Genomic DNA, 17,953 nt, shown 5'->3' with positions numbered 1-17,953 from the left:
AGCACAACATAAAAGGGGCTTGGGGGAATTTGCACTGCTGCTACCCACACGGTCCTGACTCCAAGTGGAGTCTGCAAACTGCTATGGAGTGGAGTCTGGCAACTGCTATGAAAGTCAAATAGAAAATAATTGTTACTGCAGCAGAACACCCATAGCTATGAACCCTGCCAGTGGCTCTTTCAAGTTAGATTTTTTTGCCAGTAAGCTTGGCTGTCTCTTGTCTTTAGTTCTTCTACAGAAACTGTAGTTATGCCTGGTTATTCATGTCTAGTTTACATGGTGTGTCTTCTGTGAATGCCAAAAAACCCATTACATGTTAAAAGTGCTGGGAAGGTTACAGTTTGCTTCAGTGATGATAGCCTGAAGAACATTTATAAAACAGTTTTATACTGGCAAATTCTTCCAGAAAACTGCAGTATTCAAAGTTCTGTTGCCATTTTCATAGTTGGGATCAACAAGTGTGACACCTAAATGGCAACTGCCAGAGATATTGTCCTTTCTGTGAAAGGGAGACCGAGAAACCATTTTTCTACAGCTAAAGCTGATAGCAGCACATGGACTTCATTAGCTGCATTTTGGGAGAAGGTCTACTTTCTTGCACTGATTAGGTCATGTTATACTAGATTAAGAGCAGTTTTCAGTTTAATTCAACTTCTTAAAATGATGTTAAATAAATTTTTGTGATGAATACACACAGTGTATTTTTACTAGGTGCATAAGTGACTAGGAGTATAGTAAACTATGAAGTTTCGTGTAACATTGCTCCTAAGCTTTAGGGCACAAAGTCTTTCTGTTTTCTACTCTGATTTCTGATTGAGTTCGGAGTCATCTCCTTCATCTTTCCTTTCTCTCTTCTGGACTCTTAATTATATCTCAAGCACTGGCTTTGCTCTAAGACATAGTAGTTCAAAAAGTTGATGTCTGTGGGGCTGCCATGCCTTCAGACATCAGAGCAATGCAAAGGAGGAGAAGCATGAGGGGAAAAAGCAACTTGTTCCAGTAGATGATTTGAATGCAAGTTTGGTTAAGACTGCAGCTTGGTGATGGGTTGAAGCAACAGTAAATCCTTATGTTTGCTAGAACTGTCTGGAAAATGTGATGTTTCTGTAGGCTGATTTTAGTAAATGCTGTCATGTTCTTCATATGCGGAAAGGGAAAAAAGCCCACTAAAGCTTTCTGGCTCTGGAGGAGTTAATCATCTCCATGGAAACTGATGGCAGTGTACTAGTGCAGTGTTTAGACAGACTAAACTACACGCTGGGTTATAAAACACATTGTGGGGAAGAAAGGGACTTGGCAGCAAGTTTTTATCGCTCTTGAAACTCCTGACAAAATACCAGCTCTGAAGGGAGGAGTCAGTGCAGTAAGAGCTGGAGCAAAAGAGGCTTTTAAAATAGCTCCTAAAACAATACAAGAAATTAACTAGCTAGGTGGCAGCCTTGGAGAGGCTTTTCATCTTCAGAAGCACTGAATTTTGAAGAAGGAAAAAACTTTTAGTTTAGGATTGTAATGCAAACTTTTACTGTTGGTGTTGCGTGCCTAGCCAGTGAAGTCTTACTGTCAGGTTTATTCTCTTCTTCCTTTAATTTTTCATCTTCCAGTGGCTCCGTTCTGGTGCTGCCTCCCAACCCTGCAGTCATTAGAAGGTTTTAATCTTTACAGAAACAGATGGTCAAATAAACCCATTGGAAAGGGCAGGATTTCTATATGTACATCCTTTGAAAGTGAAGGCTGTGGTCTTCTAAAGGAAGCTTGGACTTCATACATAATAATTTTTTTTTTTAATTAAAAAAAGGAGGGGAGGTTAAAAAAAAAAAAAAAAAGAGGCACTACTGCCAGACTGGTCATAAGGGATCTTTTCACTCAGCCTGAGTGTTCCAGCATGATGAATGGAGCAAAAGTGAAGAGGTGTGTCTTATCTGGCCCTCAGAGGTCAATAAATAGTAAAATTGCTGTTTTAACTCTTGGCTTTCTTTCTTAACTGGATCAATAAGTGCCAGAACAGGCAGTACAATAATTAGACAAACTGCAACTGCTATGACTTGCCATCTGAACTTTACTTCCTCCACTCCCGCCCTCTGCCTACGACCCCTTCCAGATGTGAATATTTTTCTTTTGTTTGAATTAAGGGATCTTTTGAAAGAACAGACACCAGGCATGCTTTGTTCCTTTGTGACAAAGCTGTGACATTTCCAGCTGGACATAGCTGACATGAAAGGGACTTGTTTGTCCTTTTTTTTTGCAGGAGCAGCAGGAACTTTTGAATTTGGCTGCTGTATGTTGAATTCATAGGTTTGGAAAACACCTCCTGCCTGGCACCCTCTGCCCCACATCCCCTTTCAAAAAAAAAAAAAAAAAACAAAAAGAGGGGAAAGTATGTGATATTGCAATTTGACAAATGGGTCTGCAAGCGATAAAGTACTTTGTCCACTCCACAACTATCTTACTTTCATCTTGTGCATATACTTTAGAAAAGAGCTGTGGCACTGTTAGCTGTCTCTTACCTAAGTTCAAAGGAGCTCAAAATTCCTTTGTATGGTTTGTGTTGGGGGAAGAAATACCTGTTTCAGCAAGGGTACCAGTGGGTAGTGCTCCTGTCTGTTCTAAAAAGCCTGTTTGGATGAGTTGAGGTTGACAAGCTTTGGGGGAGGTGAAGGTAAGCTCTTAAGAGTCCCTTAGTAGAAGCCATTCTTTACTCCATCCTCCTATGCCCATAGCACTGAGTTCACAACACCTGCAGTGGCTCCCATCCTTTGAACTGAGAACGTGATAGGAGAAGAGGAAGAAAGAAAGAGCAGAGAAGGAGAAAGCTATGGAATTTGCTTGGCCCAGAGTCTAAGCACCTAATTGAAAATCTGCCCTTTCACTGGTTTCCTTGAATTGATCATTCTACCTTCTCACTAAAAAGCTGAAAGTGATATGCAGAACAACTTGATCATAAATGAGATTTTGAACATGGGTTCTTTACTTTGACATGGACTCTGTAGTGAGGTCACGTGTGCTGTCTTAGCTTTTAAGGCAGACAGGTAAGGTCTGCCAAGTTAGTTTAAAAGTTAAAATAAACCAGCTCCAGTTAATTATACCAATCTTTTGAATTCAGCTGAATGTAAAACAATTTTTTTGAGCTACCTGTTGTGGTAATGGTTGCAAAAGTGTTCTATCCACTTTGGAATCAGATGTTTCTTGAGGAAGCAATGATGTGGTTTTATTTTTAGACTGGATTTCCCTTTGAGGCATTTTAGAAGCAGGAAATCTGAGAAGCGTCCTGTAAAGCTTAACAAAATTAAAAAAATAAAGTACTGCAAATTTCATTTTACGTGGGAAGAAATTGAGGAGATTTATTTAACTTTTATGAAATTCTAATGTCCCTGGTAAAAGCTGTGGTGAAAGAGAGTATTCCTTGTGCCTAGTCATGTCTTCTGGCAGAAAGATGGCCATTCTCAACTGAATTGTCCTATTTAGCAGGAGTGGAGATAGTTGTTTCTTTTTTTTTTTTTTTTTTTTTTTTTTTTTTTTTTTTTTTTTTTTTTTTTTTTTTTTTTTTTTTTGTTGTTGTTGTTGTTTGGATATTTGCAATTTTAAGTCCATATGAGAAGAAGAAGATCACCTTGTAGAGTCTGGAGTAAGTCACTTCTCCAGATGTATGTATTAAAAAATAAAAGTGGTAGAAAGTACTGTTTGGAAGATGTAGTGCAGAATGTTATATCTTCTTACTATTGCATATGCTTACTCCTTATTTCTTGCAGGAAGTATCTCCAGCAAGAACTCTGAGCCAGCGGAGAGCCAGATGTTCTAACATTAAGCCTTGGAGCTCTTTGCTTTATGTAGACATTTCTTTCCTTGTAATTTTCATTGATTTCCCACATGATCTTTAGAACTCTCCACCTGCCAATTGCTCTTCTAATATTTCTGGAAAGAAGTGGGCTGGTGGGAACATAGTTATATACAGCCATATGCAGTACTAGTATCTTTTAGCTTAGAAAAAGTTTTCATATGGGTTTGGGAAGGACCTGCTTTATTCATGTCTGTTTTTCAGGATGAGCAAATTTGATTGTTTGACCACAAGAGAAGTGGCACAAGGTGACAAGTTAATTCTCAGCTTCATCAGTGCACTTCCCATTTTCCAAGACACTAAATGCCATTAGTCCTGCACTTTCAGAGTTTCTTAGATATGGCAATTGAATCTGCATGTGATGAAATGGGTCTCTGTACTCAAGTGCAATCCTGGCCGTGGTGGGTGGGACCAAGAATTTTTAGTAGGAGCACTCGGTGAGTCACCTTGGCCTTAACTGGATGTTAAAACTATTAAGATGAAATCTTAGTTTTAAGATGTAACAGTGTTGTCTAAGGTCATATTTCTTTTTCCTCACAGCTCCAATACCATGTGGTGCTCTTATGAAGCCCAACCAAGCATGTATCACTGAAGAAAGGAGCCCCTTTGGTCTGGGCAGGGGGTCTTGTCATTAAGTGAAACTTCCACCAGATGCTTTCTGGAAGTTTGTAAGAGCTAGTAAACCTGAAAGGACAGCTTGGTTTGAGCTAGCAGGCGAGACCAGGCAAGCTGTGTTTGCCAGCTCTGAACCAGATTAAGCTAAGGAACTTATTTTTGGTCCCAATAATGTCTGCAGTGCCTGTGTTTGAGTTTCCTTTTAATGATGATATTTATTTTTTTTCAGCTCAAGATGAAGAGGCTTTTAGTCTAATGTGCTGCTTATTGCTCTAGACTTTCAGGGTATGAATCGGTCTTTCATATAATGATATAAAGTGGAAGCAAATTATACTGGTGAAATGAAGTAGTATACAAGATGAGAGGAAAATTGTGCCTTGAAGCACCAATTAGTTAACCAAATGCAGAGTTCATTAAACTTAAAGGCCTATTGTAGCTCATCTAAACCTCTGAAGAACCTCCACATGTGACACTCGAAATTTTACTGGTATGACTTTACTGGACTCTTACTACTCTATAAGCTAGCTACACCTTTCATAGACTCCTCTGGCACAAGGTTGATCAGAGCAGTTGACTACATTTGGAATTGTTGCAAGACTGTTTCAACTTCTCTGCAGCTTTGTGGCACTGAACACTCCTTGCAGATTGCAGAGCTGAAGGTCAACCTTTTTGGTAACACTCTATGTAGAAGTATTCAGGGTACGTGGGAGGGATGGACACTGCTGGGGCTTTTACCACTGCTCTGCTGCCAGTGTTATTTGCCCAAAGTGGGCTAAGTCCTTATTTAAAACAAGGGCTAAACTGGATTTGCTTTGGAATAGCTTGAGAAAAGAATGTTAACTGGTGAATTTCAAACTTCTGCAATTTGAAAGTATTAGGCTGGTGCTGGACCTGAGGTAAATGAGACCAAGGTGGGTTAAATGAATTTGCACCCTCTTATACATGATCTAAAATCTTATCAGTATGGAGAGGAAATGCTGAACCAGCCTCGTAACTTGTGTAAAGCAGGTGCATTGCCACTTGTCTCACCAGTATTTCACCATCTTTTATCAGAGCTGGATTTGACTCGATCATTTCAGGTTTCTGAGAGGAATGTTACAAACACTAGAGAGCTTAAAAACTATTGCCAAAACCGAAGTTAACTTTCTACTGTAATGTGAAGTAGTTCTCTTGGGTGATCAGAGTGAAGATGTAGTGCACTAACTGGCAGTGTCTAATAACATAAAAATGCAAGTAGTTTTACATAACCCTGATTAATTTATTTATTTAAAACTCCTGCCAGCTAGAAAAGATTCTGGGAGTCTTCTGGAAACAAGGTAGAAATCTCTTGAGTTGCGCGCTAGAAAAATTAGTGTTGACTATGAATAGTCTAAATTCCTGCTAGTGTTTATATAAGACCTCTCCAAAGGGCAGTTTCAGACCTTAGAAACAGTATACAGACAATAAAACTCCAATAGCAGACAGATGCATATGCAAAAAATAACAGCAAACCTCATCAAACATCAGCTGTGGTTTGCTTGAGATATAGAATCTCACTTTTATTTTATTAGGAAGAAAGGAGGTGATTTGGGGTGTCCCTCTTGAGACTGAAGTGCACCAGGAACCAGCAGAGAGAGCAGTGGCTGGGGAGAATGTCAGGGAGGCCATTGTCAACTTAGGGACACAACTTGGGTTGTGGTAGTGGGGAACTAGAGGTCTGTGTCGGCAGGCTCAGGTTGAAAAACTTCTGTCTTTGTTATGGATGGGGGAAGAGAATGACCACAGCAATAGGTTCAATGGGAAAGTCGTAATGGGATAAGGTATTTAGGAGATGTAGGAGTGAAAAAGGCCCTCCAGAGATTACTCTCAGAGTATAAGGAGGAGAGAAGGATTACTGTGGAAGTTAGAAATGCAGTATGGAAGCACTGATGAAGAACTAGATGCAGGCTGGTCAAGATCGGAAGAGTCACTAGCTGTGACACATGGTAGGCCACCCCATCTGGAACTATGTGAACTAGACTGGGCATGCCTAAGGTGGATCCTAACCATCCAGGAGGATGAATGTATACTTGAGCTTCAGGGAACACATAAGGAAGAGAATCTACACAAAACAGTCTGATACTCTACTGATAGATCTCTAACAGCCTGTAGCAGGTTCATTTCTGACTGGCTTTGAAAAACCCTGGTTGTATGGACTGGCCATGGTCAGAGCACACGCACTTTACTCTAACTGGACTCTAGCCAAGCTGTTGCCTTCCTCCATTCAGATAAATGCCAAGTTCCTTCAAATAGCCCTTCAAGAAATGCAAGTTGCATGAGTGTGTGTGCAAGGGCTTGGCCTTCTTTTATTTTTGCCAGATGAGTTATAAGGAAAATACTGCTTATCTGGAAAATGATGTAGATTGTGCAGCAGCAGAAGCAAATGAAATTAGGCCAGGTATAACGTGTCTGGAGGTACTTTTGATATATATGATGTAGTAACGTGCCCCACTGCAGTCAGGAAATAAAAGGAGAGTGTGCAAATGGCAGAGCCATCGTTGTTCAACACATATTTGTTATTGGTTCTGGGGAAAAATACACATTCTGTAAAAAAATCTACAATCTTCCTTAGATGCCCATCTGTTTTTAAAATGTCAGAGCACAATTCTGTTGGTTCTTAAGAGTTTAGAACTAGTTTATTGGGGAGGTAAAAAAGATATGTTAAAGGCCCCAAGGAGGAAAAAGAGACCCTATAGATTTTTCACTTCTTAATTCCTTGACTTTGACGTGAAAAGGCCCAGCTTTCTGCTGGCCTGCATAATCACTGGTACTTCAGCAAAGCAGTTCTAAATTGTACCAAACTTGCACAATGCTTACATGGGTAGTAATGGCTACACCAGGTGCAACAGCATGAAGGTAACACATCTCTTGCTTTCTACTGATTCATTAAAAAAAAAAGGAAGTTGCACAAGAGCACGTAGGAAACAGGAGTTCTGCTATTCCACAGGGCTGTATTCAGTGACCCAAGCTCCTGCTGGCCTAGAATGAAGGACTTGAATTTTAACTCCCTCATGCTGCATTGTAATTACAGTATGGGAACTCAACATCTGTTTCCTTTTCTCCATGTTTTCCTCAGTACTGGGTGTTTCTGCAGTGCAGTCTGCAGGGAGGCCTGCTGGCATTATGTTAGTCTGTTAATTTTCTATAGAAGAGCACTGGAGCATTTTTTCAGACAACAAGTTCAATCTCTCATGTTCAGTGAGTACATGAACTAGCAAAGATCTTGCTCTTCTGATGTTTAATCAGCCCTCTCAAATTTCATGGATCAGATGTAAATAGGAAGCTCCCCCTCTAGTGAGCAGGTTTTGTTGTTGGTCTCCAAACAGTTAAAATATAAGGGAAAAAATGTGCTTGCTTGTACCAAGACAGGAAAACCACAGAATGGAAAACTTCCGCTTAACTTTGAAAGACAGGAAATGGCTGGTGTTGGAAAGGGAACAGGTAGAGGAGGAGTGAGCCAGAGGATATCTGTAGAAAACCAGCTATTCCCCAGACACTTCTCCTTCAGCTCTGTGTTCTTTTGGGGAATGAAGTTCCAGGCTGACCCCCATGTTCCAAGCCCTTTATACACTTTCCAAGCACCCACCCCAGTTCCCTACTTCCTGCCTCTTCTGACACTGCTATAAATATCCTGCCTGCCTTGCATAGGTCCAGAGAAACACACATTGCAGATTAAAGGGAAGTGAGGTGACAGTATGAAAAAGCTTTTAGATCAGCTCTTGTGAAGTGTGAGATTGCTGGGTCCCCTGCTTTAAATGTCTTTAAGAGTGAAACATCCTCCTTGTTTATCCTACTCACCTCTGGAGTGGGATACATGGGTCTGTTTCTAAGTAAATTATTTCCTCCACTAAATAATATGCTACATATGGTGCAGGACTAAAAGCTGAAAAAATTTCTGGTATTCGGGAGAATGTAGGGTGGGGAAAAGAAGGAACAGGAGACACTAGTTGTGAGACCACACTGCATGCAGAAGTATAGCACTTGCAGTAATGAATATCTTAAATGCTTTTGTGAAGTGGATCAGTCCAAGAGGAAATAAAACAGCAAAGTGATCCCTGGGGCACTTAAGTAGCCATCATGTACAGTACTTCAATAACCACAAAATACCCAGCCCTCCCTCAGCATCCCACAGGGCAAAAATCACAAACCCAGAGAAGTGTGGGAAGATAAGGGCTGCAGTTCCTGTGCAAGAACTTCAGTATTGCAAATGATTGTGCTGGGGTGAGGGCAGGATGAGTTCTTAAGCCCTTTGTTTTACTTCTCTAAATATGAAGAGCAGCACCTGTCCCTTTTTTACTTTTTTTTTTTTTATCCTCAAGGGGGTGGGGATTAAGGATTTAGTTGGTTATTTCCTTAGAGGATCAAGATAAAAAGGAGACTTCAATAAGTCTGTTTCTATCTTCTCTACAGGCAGTATATTTTCAATAGAATTAAGCAGCTGTCTTACTTTCCCCCACTGCGTAACAGTTTGCAGCTTTTCAGAGAAGCACAGAAATAGAGGATTCTGCAATATCAGGCAGAACTCCTAGGTGGTACTTTAAGAGACCCCAAATTATCACAGGAAGGTTTTAGTGGAATATTATTCATTCAGAGAGAAGCTTGACTAGATCTGGTGGCAAATAGCCAATGACCCTTATCAATATGTTGCCTTTAATACCTTTACTTTGGAACAAGCACCCTGAGGCAGAACTTGTGATAGTGAGTCTTATACATCATCCAGCTAGGCTGGAGTTCTGATGCTGATAAAATATACCTCATGGGGGATACTCTGATTTTCCCCCTTCTGAGGCTCTCATCTTAATTGCTTGTAATTAGAGATGAATTCAAACCCTGCAGTTTTAAATTCCTTCTAAAACTAGAGTCATTTGTTACTTCAATTCTGGAGTCTATTTTTCTTATCAGGATGAATGTCTAACCTGCCTCCCACATGCATTCTAAATTATAGCTATCTCTTGAGTTTCCCAGAGTATTCTGTTTTGTTCTTTTTCTGTTTGACTGGGAGGCCAACAGGATGACAATCATCTATTTACTCATATTTTGTTCTGAGAATTCTCCTGATGCCAAATAATTACAAGACTCTAAGGCTAGGACTAATAAATACTTATGTTTCAGAGCCCTACATCACTGTGTTGTGCAGCTCAGCAGGAGCCTGCTGGAGTAGCACTGCCAGCTTGATCCCAAGGAGATTTGTCCTTTCCAACAGACCGACACTTTTGAAAAAACAGCAAGCAAAGTGGGAAGAAGGTCCTTACTGGCCTTTATTCTAATGCCATGTTTAAATTGATTGAAGAAATGGTGTAGGTTGAGAGCAACAGACAGCACCTGTCTGGTGTATTTGGCTGTATGGGAAACAAAGCTTTCACTAGTACCGGAAAGTTTTCAAGCCAATAGGTTCCTTCCTGTCAGTGCAAGATCTCATGTTTGTTTCTGAATGCCCTTCTCTCAGACTGATTTCCTCCAGTACTAATGGCTGTTGGAAGAGCTGGGTAAAGGAAAGCACAAGGTCTGTCTTTCTCTCCTGTCTCAAACTGCTTTCCTGTTTGTCTCTTATGCAGTATGGCATCTTGGTCCATTGACGTAAACTTTGTCCTTTGTGATGTTCAAAGCTCTCATCTTCTGAAGTTGACATTCCATACACACATCCTGCCTAGGCAGTCTTTGAGACAGGATTCTAGGGTGGTAGTTGTCTTGGCACACACAAGGGTTCACATTTTTGTGCAGGTTCTATGTTTGTTCATCAAACCATCGTAAGTTCAGCACATAACAGGGTTCCTTCCAGCACATACTCCTCAATGTATGTGTGGACCAACAAGGAAAGATCAACCAAAGCTGTTACTGAAATAACGTGGTGGAGCTTGGAGGCAGCATCACTAGGTTGCACCATTGAAAAATATGGGAAAGGCAGTTTTTGTTTAAAAAAATGCCCAGGTCTTGAACGGGAGAGAAAGAATTCAGAGGAATTTTCTAAGAGGAGTTGCTTAGCCCACGTGACTCCCTTCTCTGTTGAAATCCATCAGAGCTTGCAGCACTTCTCTTAACTTGGGCATTTAGAATCAAAATGCTGATGTATGTTGTTTCCCCACTGAATTTTAGACTATTATCTCTTTTTTTCTACTTTTTTCCTCATGTGAACATCTCTGCTAGAGTTGCTGCAACATGCTGTATTGTCATAAACATACTGAAATTTAGTGATGTGGACAGTCAGTGTGCACAGGGATCAACAGAGCTGTAATGGTTAAAATAAAAAAAAAAAATCTTCTTTCTGTATTCCCAAAGTAATTTCCCTTGGCAAAGACCAAGCATTAAATGGAACTATACACTCATGAGCTAGCTGCATGTTTGCCTGCCAATTTAATAGCAAGAGCAAGAGGATCTGTAATCCTTTTACCCGGAACAAAAAAACTATGTTTTGGTGAGATTTCAGTGTAGTGATAGCAGTTTCAGATCCATTTTGGTTATAGAGTGTATTGCCAGCAAAGCTAAAACGGGCAGAACCATGCAGTGCCAGTCTGCTTTCTGCAGAAGCAGTAATGTTTCAGCTATTCAGGATTATATTTCTTCCCTGCCCTGTTTGGAAGGTGGCAGGGAATTCCTTACTTGTCTTGGTGCGTTTTCTCTAAAATCCCATACCATAAAATGTTACTGCAATCTGTGGCAATGAGAATGTAATCTGTGGCTGTTTTGCATAGTTGGATAATTTGTTGGTTTTGTTTTTAAGCCAATTGGTGACTCTCTGAGGCTAGCACTGCTCCAAATCTTATTAATAGCAGTCCTTGACATTTTAGAGGTTTTATCTTTTCATTATGATTCATACATGCTCATTTTTGAATTTGCTAATGTGCACTTGCGCTTCCTCAGCTGCCTTGCTCGTGGAAGGAAGCAGTGGAAGGAAACAGGGTACACCAACAGCCTGGTTTCATTAACTGGGGTTCTGCTTATCCTACAGAATATTAGCAGTGAACATGTAACTCTGCATTGGTAAGCCCCACCTCTGGTTTTTCTCGGGGGAAAAACAACCCCTGTGTAACTATTTAACTATTCTTAGTTGGTATATTAAGTGTGAAATTAAGCAGTTCCAAGGAGATGAACAACTGCTATTCAGAGGGAGTGCCTTTACGCTTGTCTTCTCCTCAGAGCCTACAACAGTCCAGTGTTCTCGACTCAAAAGTGTACCCCTTGGGGTAGGGGAAAATCAGAGCCAAGCAAGGCTGCTAAAACCCCAGGCTTAGACGTGTGCCTCGTGTGCCTGTGTGTACATCTTGCAGTTCGATGATGACCCTGATGACTTCTTGAACTTTTAATGACAATGCAGCTGTCTGTTCATGGTGCTAATTAACCCAAAAGCTGATTCCTCCCTCCCCCTCGTTATCCATTCCGTGAATGAGATGTGAAAACAAGGAGACGACTTTTCCCGTGCCCTTAGGGCTGTCTGAGCCCGGCAGCAGTGACCCTGCTTGAGTAGAACTGAAAGAGCTGCTGCGCAATGGCCCATACTCCTTTTTAATGGGTTATTAAGATTCCACCTTCTCCCCCTCCCTCCAGTCCTGTTACAGTTTGGAGCGATGGCACTTAGGGGAAAACAGCTGCAGGAATAACTTTTCTTTTGGAAAGCCAGAGACAGCTGCTTAGTTTTTAAGTCTAGGGATTCCTCCGCTACTTATTTAGGGCCTGATCCCACTCCAGTTAAAATCAGTGGAAAGATTCCCACTGGATTCAGCAGGCAGTTGAAGGAAGCAGCTTCAGGAAGCAGCCTGCAATCAAACAATACTGCTTCAAAATGTTGGAAGCAGCTAGAAAGAAAAAAGAGAGTAGGAAGGCATTTATCACAGAATTGACTTTCTGACTTGCCTGCAGTCTGAAAGTACAAGCACTCGGCAGACCAGTGTTTTACGTGAGGAACAGGTTGAATTAGTGTTTGTGGTATCCTAAGTTGCTTTTAAAAAATAGCTCTAGTATGTCTACGTTCATTTACAGTCTGCAGTGTTGACAGACTTTTATTGGCACAGTGAATTAAAGGACTGATCTTTGATACTGAATGCTGATATTAGTTTAGATACTCTGAGATCATGGAGGATAGTGGCTTACTTGCCACTTCTGAAAAATGAGGAGAAAAATGGAATTTACTCTTGCTTCTGTCATTAGAGATTGTTGTTGTCACCTCTGATTTATACAGTGAAAGAGAAGTCTAAAAACTTGCTGGAGAGAGTCAGAATTTCTGTTCCATAGAGAATTTTGAAATGGTGGAAATTTATTCCATCTGAAATGTGAGGGAAAATGAAAATATCAGAGTTTTCCGCATGGAATTTTCTGGGAAAAGTGATTCAGAAGCATCTGAATATAATGTTTTGAAGGGTTAATTTCAGATGCCCATTTTGAATGAAGGTTTCATTTCATATCGACATTAAGACTTCAAGTGCAGTTGAAGAGCTTTGCTGATTCAGGATCAAAATAGGTCTCAGTTTTTCTGAAAGGAAACCTGAAAAACAGTTTCACTGAAGTTGATACTTTCCTTAGAAATTTGTGACTTAAGTAAAGCCACATTTCCTGACAGGAAAAAGTCTTTTCAGAAACATCCCTGATGGTTTAACAGTAACAGCCTCCCCTTCTGGAAGTGCTGATTTTGATCAGGTTACATGCTACCTCTCAAGCTGAGAAAGATTCCAGTTCATTAGTCCTTCAGGGTTTATAGTTAGCTTTTTCTGAATGCTGAGAATTCCCTTTAAAACACAAAGCTAGATACCCTTTGCTTGCTCCAATCCTTGTCAATGGGCAGTTCTCCTGGGGTTTGCTGCATTAATGAACAAACGAGTTTGCTTTGTGGTTGTGTTGCTGCCAGTGGACTGAGACGAGGTATTTCCCCTTGTATTTCTGTTAGTTCCCTCCCTGTCAATGTTTAAACAAGCTTACACCTGTGTTCCAGGTGCGAGCTTAACTGGAGCCCTGAAAAGCTGGCTCTTGGGAGGGTGGTTCATTACATTGCCAAATAGTCCTGTTATAGCAGTGTCTCAGGAGACCTAGACAGGCAGGAAGCAGTCAGGCTTGGTGTATACCCTGGAAATGATTACCCTTATCTGTAAACATTCAGCAGTGCAGTATTCAGAGAACTTCTGCCTCCCAAACAGTTAATGGGCCTTAGAGCATTCAGAAATAGCCATCACTTTGCCAGGGCAGCTGTGAAATGATTATCCAACCATATCTTGTGACCTTTAGTTTGTTTTGTTTTGTTTTGTTTTGTTTTTTAAAAAAGTTACAGGGACACCTAAGAAGTGATACCAGAATGTAAGCTTACCTCCCCCAGATTGGAAATTTATGAAAGTTTTCGGTAAGAATACTTTTGGAAGCTCTCGAACTTGAATAGCACAGATGAGCTAAGTGACTGGTACATTCACTTGAAGTAAATCTCCATCAGATTCATATGGTCAGACTTGAGAATTTACATTTAAACCCCATTATTTATCAATAATGGCTAAGAATAGAACGACATGGGTTAGTCTTGAATTTGTATAAATATTTGTCATGCAAATAAAGAAGTCAACAACTGGTGTTAGACAGGCACTGTAATCATTCAGTGTATTCTCTGTGCTTACAGAAGTCTAGCTAAGAGTCACATCTTGTTAATATTTCATTGGGAGTACCAAGGATGCATATAAGCACAGCATCTCGAAATCCATTCTGATTATGGTCTATTGGATTGTTCAGGGACATGAAATTTTGATGAAAAGTATGTATGAGGGAAGTTTGGGTAGTAAAAGAATGAGAGGGTTATACTGTTTCTCTCTCTACTGCAATTTCCATGAAACAACTTTGACTGTCAGTAGGTGAGTCAGGGAGTTTGAGGAAACTGTTTGAAGAAGAAAGGTAACTGGCCAGTGTCTACCTACCCTTTCTGCTGCCAATTATCTGTGTCATTGCACAGGGAAAATCTGATATCTTCAGAGCCAGAGGAAGTACATTGTGCAGTAATTGTGTACAACAAATCAACGCCAAGTTCTTCAGGCCTTCAAAGGTCAAAAATTAAGGATGATGCTTTGGAATACAGTTATAACAGGGCACTACATGGGATTCTGGAAAGTTCTGGATAGGTGGGCAAATTGGTCAAATTGCTCTGATATTATCTTGACCTTGACCTGTAGTCTGCTGGGAATTGTGATATGTGAGGCTCATTCAGGACTCAGGGAGGTTTTCTACTTGCTTTAATGAACGCTGAATTGAGATCCAAGTATTACACCCAAGTCTTTACGTGGCACTCAAGACTCCCAGATAAAATTCTTCATGTAGCTAAGCTCAGCTACATAGTATTAATTACTGTGGTTACACAACAGACATTAATAAAATAGACAATTAGTAAATTCCTTAAGCATTATGACAAACCAGAAGTCTGTCATGGACATGTCCAGTGTATGTGAACAGTCTGCAGATGCTGTCAGCAGAACAACTGATAATGTCTTGAGAATGGTGGGCAAATTTCTCATGGGAGAAATTGTTTGAACATGGGTTTAATTCCAGCATTTGTCCTAATACTAGGTCCTGTCGCATCCAGTGCAAGTAGGAACAGAAGAGCAGCACATATAGGCCTGACCTGGTTAAATATGTATACCTCTTTGGTGTGGACAGCTGCTTAGCCTGTCAGTTTAGTGCAAGTTTTCTAATGCAGGAAGGAATTTGCAGGCCCACCCAGTACCCTTGAAATCTATACATGTTCACAAACAGTTCTTCCTCTCTAGCTCCTACGTGCAAAATTGAGCGTAAACCATGTGATCAGCGGAGTGCAGCCTCCTCAGAGAATGCTGGCACCCGTCCCAGTTGGGCAAGGTGCTGAAGCAAGGAGAGTCCTCTGAAGTAAGCTGATGAAGCAGGGAGTGTCCAGGCCTGTGGCTTTTGATAATCCCTGTTTTTAAAGGTTTATATGGGCCTTCAGAGCTGCCCTATTTCTAATGCACAGATGAAAACTGCCTTCAGATGTTCTCTTTAGCAAGTCTGTCCTTCCTGTTCCTCCTCTTGGACTGTTTGGATCTGACGCCCAGTGTGTTCATGGATTGCACAGTGGGTTAAGGAAGACTAATAAATAGGCAGATTTGGCTCAAGAATTTTTCTATTGCATCCTCAAAAAATACAGTGATGAATTTATGATACTTGTTAACTCTGGATATACCCCAGGGGAAATCTAGCAGTAAGGAGCAAAGTTCTGTGCGTCTTGTTTTGCAGACGTCTTGCTGTTACCTGAAACGTGAAATGGCATCTACCAGGTTCAACCCTGGACATTCACTGGTCAAGTGCTGGATTAGAGCATCTTGCCTCCCCTCCTCTTGTGACATATGCGAGCAGTCTCTTTCCTGCTTGGTGAAGGCAGTGGGTTTGTTCTGAAAACCGGGTATCAAACTGCAACACAACAGCCTACAGAAGAAATAACCATAGCCCAGTAGAGCAACTTATCTACAGCTTTGCAGGCTAAGGACTTTTTGTTCTCAGCAGAAGTAAAGCTTCACGGGAAATTTGCAGCCAAAAAGAACAAAAAAAAAAATGGATCAAAAGGATATGTCTGCACTGCCTCTTCAACCTGAAATCTCCTCATGGTGTACCCATTTTGATGTACACCTGAAAGTAATGTAATTTGGGGACTGTGTATGACCCTTGTTTAGGATCAGCTGTACTTTGTTCTTTAAGAAGTGCTCATGACCTCAAGAGAGTAAAAGTCTGCCCCATGTGACTCAGAATGGGATTTCTGAGACTGTAGTAGGTTCTTTAAAATACCACTCGAACCATTTTAATCACTGTAGCACTTGTTCTTGTAGTTTATCATCATGAACTGTGGAAATGGAAGATCAGCTTCACTTGCAGCTTTATATCACTAGATCACAGGCAAAGGGCATGTTTTCTCCTCGCGGAGGCTGCTCCCTGAACTGTACTCTTTCGGTAATTCATCTCTCATCATATGCTCCAATTTGCTTTCCATGTTACTGCTCACTTGATGGGTTGGGAAACGATCAATGCCAGATGCGCATTCCTTTCAGGCAGTAAATGCTCCTGCAGCAGTAAGTTATGTGCACCAGCTTCTTGTTTCATTAAAATCGCATATGGTTTCCATTTGTCCCTAATTGGTCTCACATCAGCTCTGCCATATTCTCTGAGTGGAAAGCTTAGGCCTGTGGCTCCACTGAACAATTCCAAAGAGCTATGAGAAACCAGAGCCTTGTCTGTCTCAGCCTGCCTTCCCCTCGTCCTGTACGTAATGTGTCCAGAATACTTGATCTGGAAGAGAGGACTGACCTAAATCTAGTTCTATTGCATTGATCTTATGTTGACCAAAAGGAGATGGAAAAGGTGTTTTGAGCTGACCATTGCTTTGAGTCATATGCTTGTTATTTTTATCCACTGTTGTAAGCTGGCTTTGGAAGTGCTTTTGTGTGTTGGTTTTGACAACCATCTTTCCAACACTGCTAACCTTGGCTGAAAGTATTTCTGTCTTTGGCAGTTGTCAGAGGCACAAGACGAGACAAAATGCACTCTGCTGAAAACACTCCTTGGAAAGAGATGCGAGATGCCTCTTCTGTGCTCTGTACATGAGGCACTCCCTTCCCCTCCCTCCACTTGTATCATTTTTCCTTCCTTTACTCTGATACTTGCCTGCTGCCTTTTGCCTCTAGCTTGAATTCAGCTTCCAGGGACTAGTTAAAAATATTTAGATGGAAGGTTAAAAAAAACCCAGCCTACCAAAAAGGAGGCAGAGAAATGTCTAGTTGGCAGGAATGACATTGGTTTCTCTGTTTATTTCACCAGAGGGTTCTCAAAGCTGTAGGCACACTCATTGCATAGTCTGCGGTGTCTCTGCTTAGGTCTGCAGCAAACCTAGAACATTTTGTTGGTGCAAGCAGTGAGATTAACCTAGTGATGTGTGTAACTTTTGTGACTCAACTCACTGTGTGCCTGTTCTAGCTGATCTCTTACGTCTACCTGGCTTCCCTGAGTTAAGTAGATGTAATAGCTAGTAATGACAGACACTGGGTTTTTTTCCTCTTTTCTTCCTTTAGCTTCTCTGTGTTTTTCATGGGGTATTTTGTGTAGCTAGTTTTTACATGTACTAACATCTACTACATATGAATCTAAGAGATTCTACTTGTAAATGGATATAAATGCATTTTTGATTCCTCCTTTCTTCCTCCTCCTTTTAGTCTTTCCTCTAATATTCTGACAGAATATCTGTGTATGATTGGGAAGCAAGGGAGCTAATATCAGAAGTCAGATGCAGGGGCAATGCTGGGCAGCTGAAGAGTCTTCAACCAAATTGCATAGAGGAACGTGAATGAAATGTTCTCTTTTCCAGAAGAGAATTTACAGATTCTAATCTAACAGAGACCTCTAGTTTCTCTCCGATTCTAATGTATTTCAGAGGGAGCTTGGACTTCCATAGGGTGAGAGACATTATATGGGGAGGGAGAAAAAGCTTGATACTGCTGCTATCAGAAAGACTGTATCTAGTTAATAAGCTAC

At 40.9% G+C, this 17,953-nt stretch overlaps 2 protein-coding genes across 2 annotated transcripts in view; one reads left to right on the top strand and one right to left on the bottom strand.

The window, feature by feature from the left end:
* SYN3 (synapsin III) overlaps positions 1-17,953 on the bottom strand; it is a 205,202-nt gene that overhangs the window by 94,684 nt on the left and 92,565 nt on the right. The gene's annotated exons all lie outside the window — the stretch shown is intronic.
* The window catches only part of TIMP3 (TIMP metallopeptidase inhibitor 3), a 38,263-nt gene that overhangs the window by 1,151 nt on the left and 19,159 nt on the right, over positions 1-17,953 (top strand). The window lies entirely within an intron of this gene.

The sequence above is a fragment of the Lepidothrix coronata genome, unplaced genomic scaffold (assembly GCF_001604755.1).
Source record: "Lepidothrix coronata isolate B3197 unplaced genomic scaffold, Lepidothrix_coronata-1.0 Scaffold102, whole genome shotgun sequence".
NCBI lineage: Eukaryota > Metazoa > Chordata > Aves > Passeriformes > Pipridae > Lepidothrix > Lepidothrix coronata.
This window is presented reverse-complemented; position numbering and strand designations above follow the sequence as displayed.